This window comes from Rhipicephalus sanguineus, chromosome 2 (genome assembly GCF_013339695.2).
Source record: "Rhipicephalus sanguineus isolate Rsan-2018 chromosome 2, BIME_Rsan_1.4, whole genome shotgun sequence".
Lineage (NCBI taxonomy): Eukaryota > Metazoa > Arthropoda > Arachnida > Ixodida > Ixodidae > Rhipicephalus > Rhipicephalus sanguineus.
In genome coordinates, this window is record NC_051177.1 from 220,965,902 (window position 1) to 220,981,242 (window position 15,341).

The following is a 15,341-nucleotide window of genomic DNA, read 5'->3' on the forward strand; positions in this document are numbered from 1 at the left end:
GCGCTTTCTAACTAAAAACCTGAATTTACGCTTTCAAATATTAAAAAAAAATTAGGTAAATATAATGTACATAAATAGTTGAGACGTACAATGTCTTGACCTCGGAAAAAAAAAAAAATGTCGAAATCTAAGCGCGCGAAATTTGAAAAAATTTTGAACACATGAACAACGATGGTATTAATCGCCACAAAACGTTCGTGTGTCGTGAATTAATGTTATACACTTAGTGCAGATGTCTACACGCGAGATTGTTATGCAATGATTGCGCTTATGTCAAACTAAAAAAGTATCATATACAACTTTTATCCAGTGCAACGACAAAAAAAAAAAAAAAAAATATATATATATATATATATATATATATATATATATATATATATATATATAATCAGGTCCATAGCCAGGGGGGTGGGGCCCGTAGGGCCCAGGCCCCCCCCCCCTCCTCCCCGAAATTTTGGTGAAGTAGGTGTTTTTCTGAAAACGTCAAGGTTTTCATCAAGTGGGCGCCCCCCCCCCCCCCCCCGCGAAAAAAATTCCTGGCTACGGGCCTGATATATATATATATATATATATATATATATATATATATATATATATATTAGTTTTTTCCACAGCCAGGACTTTTTTCGGGGGGGGGGGCTAGGCCGCCCCCCCGAAATTTTGATGGAGGGGGTGTTTATTATATATACCCCCGAAATCATCAAAACCATCAAAATTTCAGGGGGGGGGGCTAGCCCCCCCCCCCCCCAGAAGAAAATATATATATAGATTTATGTGTGTGTGGGTGTTATAATGCAAAAATTTTGGGGGTGGGCTTCGGCACCCCCAAATCCCTCTCTGGCTAGGCACAGACAAAAAAATGTTTTTGTACTACCACATGTTACCCACTTGTGAGCTCGGGTGCTCCTGCAGGTAACATATAGTTCGCTGCCAGGTAACATCCTGCCGTAAACATAAAGGACACATCCTACAGGAGACAAGAAGGAATCCTTCGATAGGCCGAGGAAGGGTTTCGTAAACATAAAGTAGCGTCCTGCAGGTCACAAAAAGGAAGAGGAACCATAAAGGTCATGTAGGACATCAATGGGAAACAGAAAGGACATTTCCCGGACATCACCATTTTCATACGGGTAGTTTGCGGTGTCTCCTAGTGCTTGATGCAGTCTTGTAGCCTCTTTGTAAAAACCTCTTATGTGATAATTGTTTCTCTTCATACAGCACGCAAACAAACTCAAGCGCACGATACTGTTGTTTACCTGCGTGTGCCTCCCTTTATCTTGTTGATTTGATTTGATATTAGTGCAAAGTACATTTCGGCTCAGACGTCAACTGAAACTTCAACCCTTCAATGTGAATTAAAGGTTAAAGCTGTGGAGAATATACACAGAGCTGTGGCATCATCCTCATTGATTCAGTATAGCTAGTGCGTTCGTTGAGAGACCTAATCTAAATTGGCAGCACGTGGCCTAGACACAATAGTGCACCTGACGTGCCGAGCAGCGAAGGAGAAGCGCCATATAGCCAGTGCTGTAGCAGTGCTGAAGCTGCCGGTGTCTAGAGAACGTGCACGTCGCGGTTAGGGTCGCTGGCTATCGATAGCCATGTTTGCGTCATTAAGCACTGGCTCTGCGCCAGCGTGCGGATAGGCCGAAAGAAAACAAACTTGACTGATGCTCCAATATCCCGGCAATCCTTTATGCCGTGCTCCCCAGCCCCACTTCCGGTGTCTGTTATCGACGCGCGTGCTCTAATTCTTTCTCATTGATGAAACGCGGTAAGAAAACACGGTGCAGTGCAGCCAGCTGTAGAAAAAAGTGTGTATAAGGTGTTCTTATCCAGTGTTTCCATTTTCCTGTGTCACGAAGACTCGTATAACCGAATTACGATTACGCTGCCTTATCGGTAGCGCTCCTGACCTCTTTAAAGCACAACATTTTATTTAGTATAAATTGCCCGAGATAGAAGCCGTCGCGAAAATCATCATGCTGTAACGGAAACACTGGTATCTCGCATAATTAATATCGCAAAAGAAGTGTGTTGAATGCTCGGAGAAATTCAGCGCGACTTAGACAAAGACAGGAGACACAGACAGAAACGGACTGGTCTGCAGATCTTCAACAACGTGGCTTTAATTATATCGCTCAGGTACCCCAGCCATCAAATACAACCCAAATTGAGCAGACTGCATGTCAATTTCAGTGTATGGTGATTGCTTATTGTGACACGTTGTCGGTAGAAAGTATTCACATTCCTTAGTGAAACAGGATGAACCAAACGGTCTTAGCAGTTGAAGTACTCTTAGCACATTATTGAATTCCATTTTCACAGCTGAAATCTACATCTACATTCGTATGAAGACTCTAAGAGCTTCTTGGTGACGGTTCACGACCTAAGGAGTGACTCGCGCTTTTTGTTTTTCTTTTAGCGAAACGCTACCCTTATTTTATTATCTCGTCTATGTACAGTGGCAAAATGCGGCGCACCATTTCCTACAAACCTTCGTGGTTCTACAGCGGCTCGTTTACATCTCTCTTTAGCGCCAAAAGCGTTTGCCGATTATGTGTTCGGTGTATTCTGTCATTCGCAATGGGATGAAATGAGTAAAAGAGAAACAAATATTCAAATAGTCAAGCAGCCTTTAACACTCTCCAATATCTTGTGGAAGCGCCCTTTGAGACAAAAGCTCATTTGTGTGATTCGTACTTCTCTTCATTCCCTCAGAATCGTGATTCTGTTTCAGAATAGAATGTTCCTCCTATTCGTAACATGCGAGAGCTCAGTATTACGTGCAATGTCTGTTTCATTAACATATTGTTGGACACGTCACGTACCAACAGCAAACGGCGTCCATTTCAGCAAAATTTGGTCAAACAAAAATCAGCACAATAAGGCATTGTTTTGGCGAACGACTCATATGCAGTATATGCGACGTAGAATTCAATGTGCCCATTTGACAGATATCTGCCTGAATTGTCAAGGGGCTGCAGTTTAAGTATTGAATGGCATCTACCGAAAAACTTCAGCGCTACAGAGGATTTATTTAATTGTAAGACCGGGCGTTTAGTGGCCAACTCGCTGCCTTCTTCAGGAGTAACTGGGAGGCGCCAGCGAGAACAGCGCATATGAGCAAATGGCTCTCGCATTCATCATAGGTGCGCAAAAAAAGAAGAAAAAAAAAACAAAACATACTCAGCAGAAGACACGCAGACTGGACGAGCGCTCATGCAGTCTGCGCGTCTTATCTTGTGTATTTCTTTTATTTACACTGCTAAGACGAATACGTGTTTCAGAAAACAACTCTTTCCACTTTGGCGACCGTTGGCTCCTTTCTTCGGTCAGTAAGGTCGTTTCCCGAGACTTGGCGAAGGTCGTTGAAAAAAATGTGTTGGGAGTGACCTTGTCGATCGGTTGATGATTGCGGTTGTCGCCTGAACGTGCCACATTTCTTCAAATAGTGGCTTGCGAGGCTCTGCCTTAAGGTAAACGATGTGGGAATTCACGAAACAAATGATACAGGCATACACCTCGCACTCGGCGAGCGCTTTCCGTTGGCGGTCAAATTTGGGACGCCGCTGTTGGTGCTGATGCAGCCTTTTGGGAAAGTTTTTAGTTTCCGACATGAGCAGGCTTTGTGCAGTGCTCATGCGCTCTCATATGCAATCTCCACTGCGTCTTTCTTTAGGCGTCTGGTTTTCATTCGTGGCAGGAAGCGCCTGGGCATGGCTTGTGCGCCACTTAATGTTCTGTGCCGCCAAGCGCGCACAGGTATGCAATCTAGAGGATATTAATTAGTGTTCGTTTTTGTCGCAAAATTAGTTTTTGGAGAGTGTTCAACATAACTCAAAATACCACACTAAAATAAATTAATGAAAAGGTTGCAGAAATACTCGTTTTCGGTTCCCTCCCTTCGTTTCCAGCGCTTTCTAAAAGGCGCCTCCAAGCTAATGCAAGATAGTCTTCGATCAAAGAGGCACACGAAATAATGGCAATTCTTGCTGCAAGATGGTATAGGGCAGCTATAAAGGCGTTTGCGATCCATTTCGCCGTTCTATGCAAAATATATATTAGCTGTCCGCATTGCCGCATTTCTTCGACGTAGCAATGTTCCGCCAGCACAAAAATATATCGTGAGACGGATATGAAAGTTGAAAGCGTGCGTATTTTAGGCCTAAACACATCCGTAAAATCTTAGCAGAATCATTGACAAAGTCTTCGTGGGCCGCATGGTGCTCACCACCTCACCTGTGGTAAGCCAATATAAACAAGCACACATTTAAAGACACGAAACACCTCTGCAACCACAAATAGAGAGGAACAGAGCCACGTCGTCCTTTTCCATTAAGTAAACAACAGGTTTTACGGCTCTGCTAATTATTGTTAGCAGCAGAAAAATGTCGGCATACCATATATCCAGCTTTCAATTAGACTAACATAACACCTCAGGGTGAAGCCGCAAATCCTACACACTTGACAAAAAGTACGCCGATGTATTCAACAATATGTTTCGCCTATTTTTATAGAAGATAAGCATCCTTACTATTGCGGACTCAAACTACAGGTGGATGAACCTTATTGATTTAAAGGCAAATATCTAGTCGGCATCGACTTTTGAAATGCCATTCCAGAAACGCCGTGGTGCTTGTTTCGTGCCAAGGAAATGCTTAGTTTGAAAGAAAATCGTGTTTTACTGTTCCGCATACCGTTAGCGCAGTTGAAACCACCCGCCTACGCAGAACTCATGACGTAAGCATTTCCCAAAACTGCCTTTAGCGGGCACTACGTCAGTTCTTTCTGTTCTCTGGCCACAATGCGCCTGCACCGTAAACGCGCGCAAATGCGGGTTTTTTTTTAGATAATACAGATTTTTTATAAAAATCCTATGACAGTAAAGCTCCAGTCGTTTTTCCGCATAAACTCCACGTCGAGGCGGAAATACTTTACCGCAGTTAAAGTGAAACTCTTGCAACTAATTAACAAAAGCTCGTTAATTAACTTTTTAATTACCAGGTTTTTATATCGCAAAGTTGTAGTCCGTGCCAATTTAAGGCACACCTATTTTTAGACATCACAAAAGTTGCACGTAGTCCGAGATATTCGTCGTCGGGTTTCAAGGGTGACAAGGGTGAAATCGAAACTGACCGCGCCCTAATCCAAAGCAGCTGCAACCTAATCTTTACCGGGGACGCGTGGGAGGGTGTTCCCATCTTTCATAGGCGCCTTATCATCCAGCATGCGGTTTATATGCTAGTTTGTGGTTTTCTTTATTGAAACAAATACTGAGCTCTATGCTGTATGCCTGATGGCAAAGAAATATTTGATGTTTGCCTTCAACTGTTAAAGGGCCTCTAAAACACCCAGAGGTCGAAATTTAGCTGTGGCGTTGCAGTTGTGCGCGAGTCTACAGCGAACGATAGGGGAGTTACAGGCGTTTACTCGTTTCGCTCTTTCCTTCGCTACGCTGCGCTCGTCGGCTCGTCTGACCAACTCTCCGAATGTCCTTCCTCAGCGTCCGAGCTGAAAACGCAAGGAGCGCGCGCATTTGCTAGCAGAGGAACACGTGAGCGCCTGTGGTGAGTAGTGAGAATTGTCCAGTCTCTGTGGATGATAATCGCCAAAAAGAAATAAATGAAACAAGGACGATTTACTTGCCGGTGCTAGGATTTGTTCTCATGCCCTCGTGCCCCGACGGCGAGTGTTTTCACCACTGGGCGGCACATCCGTGCTTGATGACTGGAATATATGTAATTTAAACCATATGAAGATGTTGTACCCAGAGTGCTTCGCTAAATATTGTGGTAGTGCATTAAGCGCCCTATGCAGACACGATGTGCAGTCGACCTAGAGGACTGTACAAATCAGTACAATTTTTCCTGTGAAAAAAATTCATGCCAAACACGCGCTTCGATGGTCATCCTGAGGCGGCTGTTAGAGATGCTGACTAACAGGTAGGATGGATGGATGGATGCTATGAGCGTCCCCTTTGTAACGGGGCGGTGACAAGTGTGCCACCTGGCTCGACAAAAATTCTCTTTCCTGTTTCCTTTTTTTTATGCTGGCCTAATGCCTCTACTTCCATAAAATCTGTCTTACTACAGGAAAAGAAAACGTAAATTCTCAGCCCAGTTATCTTCCCTTTACGGCAGACTGTCCTTATTTTTTCCCAATATTTATTTTTGTCCATTCTTTCTAATTTTCTGCCACCAATACTCTAACGGCCTCTTACTTATTTCTATCGCGGGCGTGTTCAGCTTTCCATTGTCTCTTAAACCCAAGGTGTCATGTAGGCTCGTGCCCAAACGTACACCTGGGTGGATATCTCCACATTCAATGAGAACATGCTCCCCCGTTTCCTTATCTTCCCCGTAGCACGTGCATTGTTCTCCTTTACTGAGTCTCGCTTTATAACTACGTGTTCTAAGGCAACCCGATCTCGCTTCAAACAGTAAAGCGCTTACCCTTTAATTATGGTAAACCCCTCCTTCCTTATTTCATTTTTGCTCTTTCGGTAGTTACTCAAAGCCGGTTACTTCTCCATAGCTGCCGTCCAGTATATCCTCTCCGCCTCTCTGACTTTTCGCTTAACGCTCTTTGTTGAGATATTGCTTACACTACAAGCCGTATATTTACTAGTGAGCCTCCTATTCTTTTTCTTCACTGTTTGTCCACTCTCTTCCTATAGAGATAACGGAACACCTTCTCTGCCCACCTCCTCTCCTGCATATTTTTTAGCCTTTCTTCGAACCTTATTTTTCTCTGAGCTGCCCTCGCCTCAAAACCTGCCCATACCATATCGCCCTTTACAGCCTCATTTGTCGTCTTCCCATGAGCACCCAACGCGAGGGGTCCCACAGTCCTTTGATTTATATCCATTCCCTATTGCACCTCTGCTCTCATGCACACCACTGAGTTCCCAGAAGTAATCCCCTGAACCATCACACCTTTTCACATACCTCGAAGCACCTCGTACCTATTGTATCCCCACAACGTTCTGTGCTTCATTATTGCAGCATTCCTCTTTCCTTCTGCTGCCGAGGCTTTTTCCTGTACCTCCATGTATCTATCACTCTCATTTATTCATACTCCAAGGTACTTGTATTCGCTTACCCTCGGTATTTCTTGGCCCTGTATTGACACCGCCTGATCACAAGGATCATTGAATACCATCAATCACATTTTGTTACACTAAATCCTAGTCCCAGACCTTCCCCTTCCCTTCCGCATATGTCCGCGAGCCGCTGTATATCAACTCGACTGTCAGCAAATAAGACATTATCGTCCGCATAAAATAAACCTGGAAGCTTCTGCTCAATCATCACGCCACCTTGTTTGTGTGACGGAATAAAACTAATGATGCTACTTTCAAGCGCTTTTTCCATATTCACCATGTACAGCATGAATAACAGCGGGGACAAAAGACAACCCTGTCTCAGCCCCTTGCTAATCTCAACGTTCTCTTTGCTACTCATTCCGTCCCATTCTATGCAAACTATATTTTCCCGGTATATCTCCCTCAAAAGCTGTATACAGTCGTCCCCTATGCCCATTCCTTTCAGTATATCCCACACAATTTCCTGATTAACGTTGTCGTATGCCCCAGTGATGTCTAGGAAAGCCATGTACAAGGGCCTATTTTCTATTTTAGATATTTCTATACACTGAGTGAGAACAAACAGGTTATAATCTAACCACCTGTCGACTCGAAATCCGTTCTGAAGTTCTCCCAAAACATCGTTATGTTCTGCTCATGTTTCTATTTTCATTTTTACTGCTCGCATCGCCAACCAGTATAGTACCGATGTAATGGTTAGTGGTCTGTACGAGCGAATCTTATCCTTTTCTCCTTTTCCTTTATAGATTAATTTCATTCTACTTTTTCGCCAACTGTCCGGCATTTGTCTGTCCTTTAAGCATTTTTCTACGGCTGTCAACAATGCTTCTTTAGTGTTATGTCCTAGTTCGTTAATGAGGATAACGGGAACCCCATGTACACCCGCGGCAGTGCGCATTGGAATTTTTCCTTCAGCCTTTTTCCAGTTGAAATTCTCCAGTACTAGCTCTTCCTCGGTTGCTCTCTCCGCCACACTTTGACTCACCGGGGAAATCCCCTGGACGTTCTTTTTAAACGAATCGGCTCTTACCTTTCGCATGTAACCTAGCGCTTTGTACCCTTCCAATTGATTTCCTGCTTCATTTACAATATATTGCTGCATTGTTACAGACTTCCTACCCAGCGCCTTTATGTGGCTCCAAAATATCCTAGGCGCGGCCTCCTTTTTTTCGTGAATCTCTGTCACCTAGCCTTCATTTTCACCTTTAATTTTTGCCTCGACCAATTTCTGTATAACAGATTTTTTTCTCTAAATATATTTCCCATATTTTCTTGACTTCGTCCTGCGGCCGCTTCTCCTTTTTTGCCTTTCTATGCTCCCGTGATGCTTCTCGTCGCTTCTCGATCGCTTCCCGGATTTCCTTTTTCCACCAACTTTTTGGCTTCATCTTTTCTTTCCAGCGAACAGTTTTTTCTCTTTCCCTATCCCCTTCGTCATTAGATGTAACAGCTCACAATACTCCCAGTCCTTGCTTGGTGTTTTGCCTACTTCTTCCTCGACTCTTGCTGCTATATTTATTATTTGTTGGTCATTTAAATATGAATTGCCAGACCTTGATTGCATGCTCTTATTTTCAGTTTTGTATCCCATTTGTAATGTTATTCGTTTATGATCGCTACCCAATAGATGCGCGCAGTCAGTAGATGCGCGCATAGCTACGCCACCTGGCGAGTGTTCAGACCCTTTCTTGCAAGGCTGCGAAATGGCTTCAGTGGCAGTTATTTACTAAAGTATATTTCTCTATGTGGCATCTAAAGATATATACTTGATGTTGGTGGGCATTTTTTGCAGCTCCTAAGGTGCATGGCGAAATGAATGTATGACATGAAATTTTCGCAAAGGAGCAATTTTCCTTAGTTGTGCGATTCTCCAGCTCGGCTTTATGGGGCCCTGCAGAGGGCTTTTAATGCACCACCTCCAAACTCAACGAATCCTTCATTGAAGATGTTCTCTCTTTACAGTTACGTATCTTTGGTACGTCGCGTTTATATCGTTCCAATATGTTCACTTTCTGCAAGCATGGGTGTCTAGCCCAGTGGTTCGGACACTCGCTTTCGGCGCGTGACGGTCTGGATTCAAATCCAGTACCGCCAAGAAAATTTATTCTGTTTTATTATTTATCTATCTATTATTAGAGCTGCGCAAAGGTACTTTGGAATTGTATCGCGATACTATACAAGATACTCATGCAAGAAGTATTTGAGATACAGATACAAGAGAATACCGCAATAATTGTATCTGATGCGATACTTTCCATTTGTATCTTAAATTAGGCCACCACCTTCGAGAAAAAATTTTACAGTTGCAGTCCAAAAGTTATAATTATGATTTTGTCTTGTAGCGCTGATGTAAATTGAAATTTAAAATTATGAAACTGCTAAAAATGTAAAAAGCAAAATTTATAAAAATCAAAATGTGCCGAAATATGCACGTTGCGCCAACAGTCATAACTACAAAATGGTTGGTGCGATCAAACGCAACATGGCAGGTACGTAGTGAAAACACTGTTCTGTGCATCTAACCTCCACTATCAATCCATCTCTAAGCTAAGGCGCATTATCCTAAGAAGACTAAAAAACTTTATATTCGACAGCTTTGTTTTGCACAAAATTGGCCTTAGTACAAAACGTTACCGCTCGTTTTTAATGATTCTGCTTGAATGCACAGCGCAACCTATAAAAAAATGGTACGAGAAATTGTATGTGAAAATTTTTATCAAAAGGAAAGTTATCACTGTTTGCGTAAGCGTAGGATGCAACGGTGATGTTTTGAGAAAAATGCCTTTAAAGATTTGAATTGAATGTCCATATAATAAAGAAACATTCAATATGTCTGAAATTCCCTAGGTTCATAGCTGGGGACCTCTTCTGAAGCGGCGCATTCTCCTTTTGAGAGAGCTGAAGCACAGATATTTTTTCTAGCTCGTTTTGAGTCTACAACTGACTCTCATCTACGTGCGCCACAGCGCACGTAGATTGGTTGGTATATTGATTCCACAACTTGCGTTGATTCTTCTTTTTCGTCCTATACTTTGCCATATATCATGGAGTACTATAACGTATTACATGAAAGGCCCGAACTAAGTCCAAGAGCTCGAAGTGGTGTACGAAAGAGCACTGACAGCCGAGCGAATACGCGCGCAACTTAAACAACGGTGTGCCGAAGCCGTGTAGTGGAAATTTTCACACAAATCGTAAACATCATGCCCCACAATCTTTAGAATTTACTTAAACAACATATCATTACATAATATGTATAAGAAAAAACATTTGTGATGACATGGCAGGTGTTGTGGAATCAGAAATTTTCAGTTTCGGTTTCGAATGCGCCTAAGAGGGGTTGGAAAAATAGTAATAACTTTCGAACAACTCAAGATAACTACATAATTCGTTTTCCTAAATATTCTTGAATAGACAAGAAGCTTGAAAATTCCAAATCCAAATAAATATTTAAGAAAATGCGTTATATCGAAATATTCGCTAATTTGTTAATATATATCTATATAACATAGCAGCAAACGCCTACGCACAGAAATTTGTACTTGAAAATTTCTAAAGTGTGACCAAAATTGTTTCATTTGAATGAAATGACTCTTAGCATCGAAAAAGATCTGTACTTCTTGCTCAAAGTATATGCCTATGTTAGTTTAAATATGAAACAGCTTACTGGTGTTGATTTATCTGCTTAAGATGAACACAATTCGCTGGCAGCGGTTTTTGATTATCTCTTGTGTGACTGGTATAGTCGCTGCTCTGCTTGGCGACCGGCTAACGGGTTCCCATGAAGCACAAGAACTTCAATGAGAAGCCTCTGCACGATAGCGCAAATACGGGTGTGGAGTTTTGCATTGTCCATAAGCGTATTACCGATTAAGCAACACCGGATCACCGGACAGGTGTAAAGCAGCAACAACGCTGGTAGCAATATTTTTAGTGAAGCATTATGTATATGTAGATGACAAAACTGCAACGAATTTTCGTACAATACTTAGCTGTTGACGTAAGGCGTGCATTCTCGACATACTCACTAACGTACAATCCCTGAACAGCTTTTCTTCTACGAGACATGTGGAACACAGAAACGCCACAGTCGTATTGTGCAGCTGCGCAAAGCGTCGCAGGACACCACCGCACTATTGCCACCAATTGCCTGGCAGTTAGCGAAATTAGGGGGCCTAAAAATGAAAACGACCATATCTTAGCAAAAAAGAAAGGCAGTTCCGTATCAAACGTTCGCAGCGAATAGGTGTAGGAAAACCACACAGGCATAACCCTCAATGGCTGTGAGAATTAAGCATGAAGCATCGTCAATTTACCCGTTAATGTAAAGCAGTAAAAGAATCAGTGCCTATGGAAAATGGGCTGAAACGGCTCGTTGGGACGCTCAAACGGGGCGTTTGGTATAGCAATGTTTGTCGAATTCCCTTCCTAACAGCTTTAATATGGTTCATCGCAATTTCCATTATTTTAAAGCAAGCTGAATGTCGCTGTTTCGTGAAGTAGTAAGCAGAATGTTTCTTACCGTATACTCCGGGCTCTGCCAAAATAATATATAGTTGCCTCGACAGAGTAAACTAAAGTGGCATGTAAATATGAAAATAGTACTTGAAAGGACGAAGATAGTTAACAGCAGGAACAAAGCAGAGAGCTTATTTTGGCAGCACAAAAAACACATTGCAGTAACCAGACCGGAAGAAACAGTACGGAGACGAAGGCAGTGTACAGGATGCAAAAGAAGGATAGCAAAGAAATAACTAGTGCTTAGAATGAAATTACCATTTAAAAAAACTGTTTGAAAAAAATATGGGAGGAATAAAAATATACGGTACGCCGAGATATCTTCTGTAAGACAAATGCTTATGAGTGCAAAACAGCGCAGCCGACAGGAGGGGACAGAAGAGGACACCGAGCGCTCTGTGTCCTCTTCTGTCCCCTCCTGTCGGCTGCGCTGTTTTGCACTCACAGATGATAGGAAGGGAATTCGACGAATGCTTGCTCTATTAGATCTAGAATTGTAAGCAGTGATGTTACAGTTGTGAGAATATTGTCAATCTCATCGCATGTAAGTCATACTTATATCCATGAGATCATTCAAATCGCTGATGTGTGGAAACGACGAGACTCAATGCAACCTCATTCTTGCATTCTTAAGATTTCGTAACGAAGCACTACTGGGCAAGCGAAACTTTGATAACGATATAGCAGCATCAGAGTTTGCGCGATCGGCACCGCACGCACTGGAGTACGCGGTACAGAGATTGGCTTTGAGAAAGTGCCATGGCAATAGCGCAACTATAAAAAAAACAAAATCGAGAAAACAAAAGCTCGACTGGGCGCAGAATTTCGCGCGCTTCTCATTCTCTGGGCGGCGCCAGCGCCCTCACGTGGCTCTGCTCTACCAATATGAACGCGCAGACCTCAACGCCTGCTCTTCAGGGGGAGGGGGGGGGGGGCTCTGGTGGAAACATAAAATAATGTCACAGCTTTTAGCTTCATTAGGTGGCTTCGTGTCAGCAGTGCCAGCTTGAGAAGCGGAGTACAGCCGACGTCTATTGTTTCGCAGGGTGGTGTTGCAATTGCAGTATTTTGTATTGGGAAGAGACTGCTGAAGAGACTGACGGATGTTCATAGGCCCTAATACGCGTGTCAGTGTGACGTTTTGGCAAACGTGTGGGTCGCTTTCGTTATTAGCTCTAGCTGTTTAAAGGGTCGTTTGAGTTATTACGGGTGCGTAATTGTCCATCGTTATTGTCATGTTGAAACAAATAACTTCACGCGGCACCTCGCGCACCGAGTTGGCATAGGCTTATTGAGGGTTGTCACGCGCCTTCATCGCGACGCCCCGCATTCGAGTGCCGTGTTTGAACCTTCGCCATCACTCAGGTGGCCGATAAGAGGAGCAGCGAAGAAAAGCAGGCGGTGCCCCGGAAGAACGCAACGTAGGCCTCTGCCCCAGCGCACTCAGCGAGCGTGTGATTCAAGGTGTTTCCTGTGAGCTTTTGTCGACTGAATGATAGGAAATAAAACAACTACGCCTTTCCAGGCAAATCTGCAAAGTCGATTCTTTCAACCAGAAATGCACACACAGGACAAACAGCAAAGAGTACGTGTGCGGAATAGCACCGGCGCAACATGTCAACACGCTCAAAAGATATGGTAACCCAGATCCCCCCTGTCCAATCCTTTATCTTTTTTTCTCACTTGTGTCGCTGCGCAGTCGCGTTCAATCAACCGTCGCGGTGAGCACATTTGCGCGCAAAGAGACACCGTCTGTCCTTCTCTTTATTCCATTGCAAGATGGCATGAAAAGCAAGCAGGACAGAGAAAGAAAACAAACTGCTTAGTATGCATCATGTCAGTGCTTGTCAAGAAAATGGAAATCTGTGGCACACTCAAATTCACAATGCAAGGAAACCGCCCTGCGTCAGCTAGAACCGAAAGCATCGCGATGAACCGAAAGATAAATTTTACTTCCTCGGCGGTAACCTAATTTTTCTCTTTCATTCGCGAAAATATCGCACGTGCCTCTTTATTCGACGTGAAACTCCCACGTTGACACTTTCATGCTCGGCGATGGCGGGTCAAGCACCGGTATTTTATAGGGCCCTAATAGGAAGTTCTCATGATCCTCATCATTATCATTTTGCTTTAGCAATATGTTGAAAACCACGGTGATAGACTTACGCCTACATCTGCATTCATCTGCATCTGTATTGTGCCTTCTGCAGGCGTACTGCCGCTGAGTATGTGAATTCTCTGAAAGACGCTCCAATGGAAGTCGCTGTTCCCTTGTTGTATGAAGCATATTTGAAAGAAAAAAGCTGTGTGGAAAAATGACACTTTAGCAAGGTACGGGAACAAGCGCTTGTCCCCAAACCCTTCCTTGGGAACGTCGCTTTGATGGCTATTCCTGGTTTAGATAAATAGAGAACTGTGAGTAACGCCAGGAAGCCTCCTTCCTTATCAGCCTGAACTAAAGCTAATGAATTTTTTTTTAGGAAGGGCACTTTTTTGACAGGAACAACGCTATTGGTTGCCTTGTATCTCACCAAAACGTCGATGCCTGTGGCCAAAGAGCCAATAGACCCACTTTCTCATGGCAACTTGGAGACTCGCTTGACGGTACTCAGAAGTGAACGCTTGTCCCTTCTTCTCTGTCTGTCTTCTTTTGTGGATGTGCTTCAGCCCTACGATACGTCAGTCAGCAAACCCGAACTTTCCCAGCAATACGTACTTCTGCGATACTTAGTAGGGCTGGCGGTGAGACCTCATCTAGGCGCGTTCGCTTCAACATTCGGTCATTCGTATGTCATGGAAAACTCTGAAATGATTTCATTTGCTTCTACGTGGAAATAACAGCTTTTTGACCGAGAACCTTCAGCTACACGATGGTTAGCCGCGTTTAACCTTTCTATATTTTGTGCCGATTTGTGGGATGCAATAACTCTGATATGCGAGGGAACGAGGACACAGAGAGAGAAATGAAGAGAGAGATAGAAAGAAAGATATGGAAAGAAAGAAAGAACGAAATAGAGAGAAATAAGGAGAAGAAAGGCAGAAATTCGATTGAATTAAAAGCACTTTTATTTAATCCTGCGGAACGCGATATTAAGCTCAGAGAAACTCATCATCATGAGCGGGCACGTATTCTCTTCATCCTCTTGTTCCTCTTCTACATGTTCTGCTTCGCTCCCAGAACACGTGCGCCGATTTGTCCGGCGTGGAATGCAATAACTATTATGGGCGAGAGAACGGGTACAAATAGGGAGAAATAAAGAGAAAGAAATGGATAGAGAGAATGAAAGGAAAGAGTGAGAAAGAGAAATAAAGACAAATAAATAGAAAAAATATTCATAGCAAAACATGGTTCCTCCCTCCGTCATAGTAACACGAAAGTGAAACGCGTCTTTACCAAAGTTGTTCAATGTTCATTGTACACTGATAAATGAGAGCTTGCAAAATGTCTGCTGGTGTTTGGTGGCTATAGCACCGTTTATTGTGGACGCGTCAAAGTTGACGCTTGGTGGCACATCATACCGACGACTAGCGTTAATGATCTACATTAAACCTTTGTGGTAGCTGAAAAAGTTAACACCAACCCGGACACAGCGTACGGTAAATGCCGCGCAAATATGATATCAAGAAAACATAATAAGTAGGGGTGTGCGAATATTCGAAAGTTTCGAATATTCGTCGAATATTACATTCGAAATATTCGTATTCGATTCGAAAA

General features: G+C 43.2%; 1 protein-coding gene across 2 annotated transcripts in view; it reads left to right on the forward strand.

The window, feature by feature from the left end:
* LOC119384102 (FMRFamide receptor) overlaps positions 1-15,341 on the forward strand; it is a 915,010-nt gene that overhangs the window by 798,227 nt on the left and 101,442 nt on the right. The gene's annotated exons all lie outside the window — the stretch shown is intronic.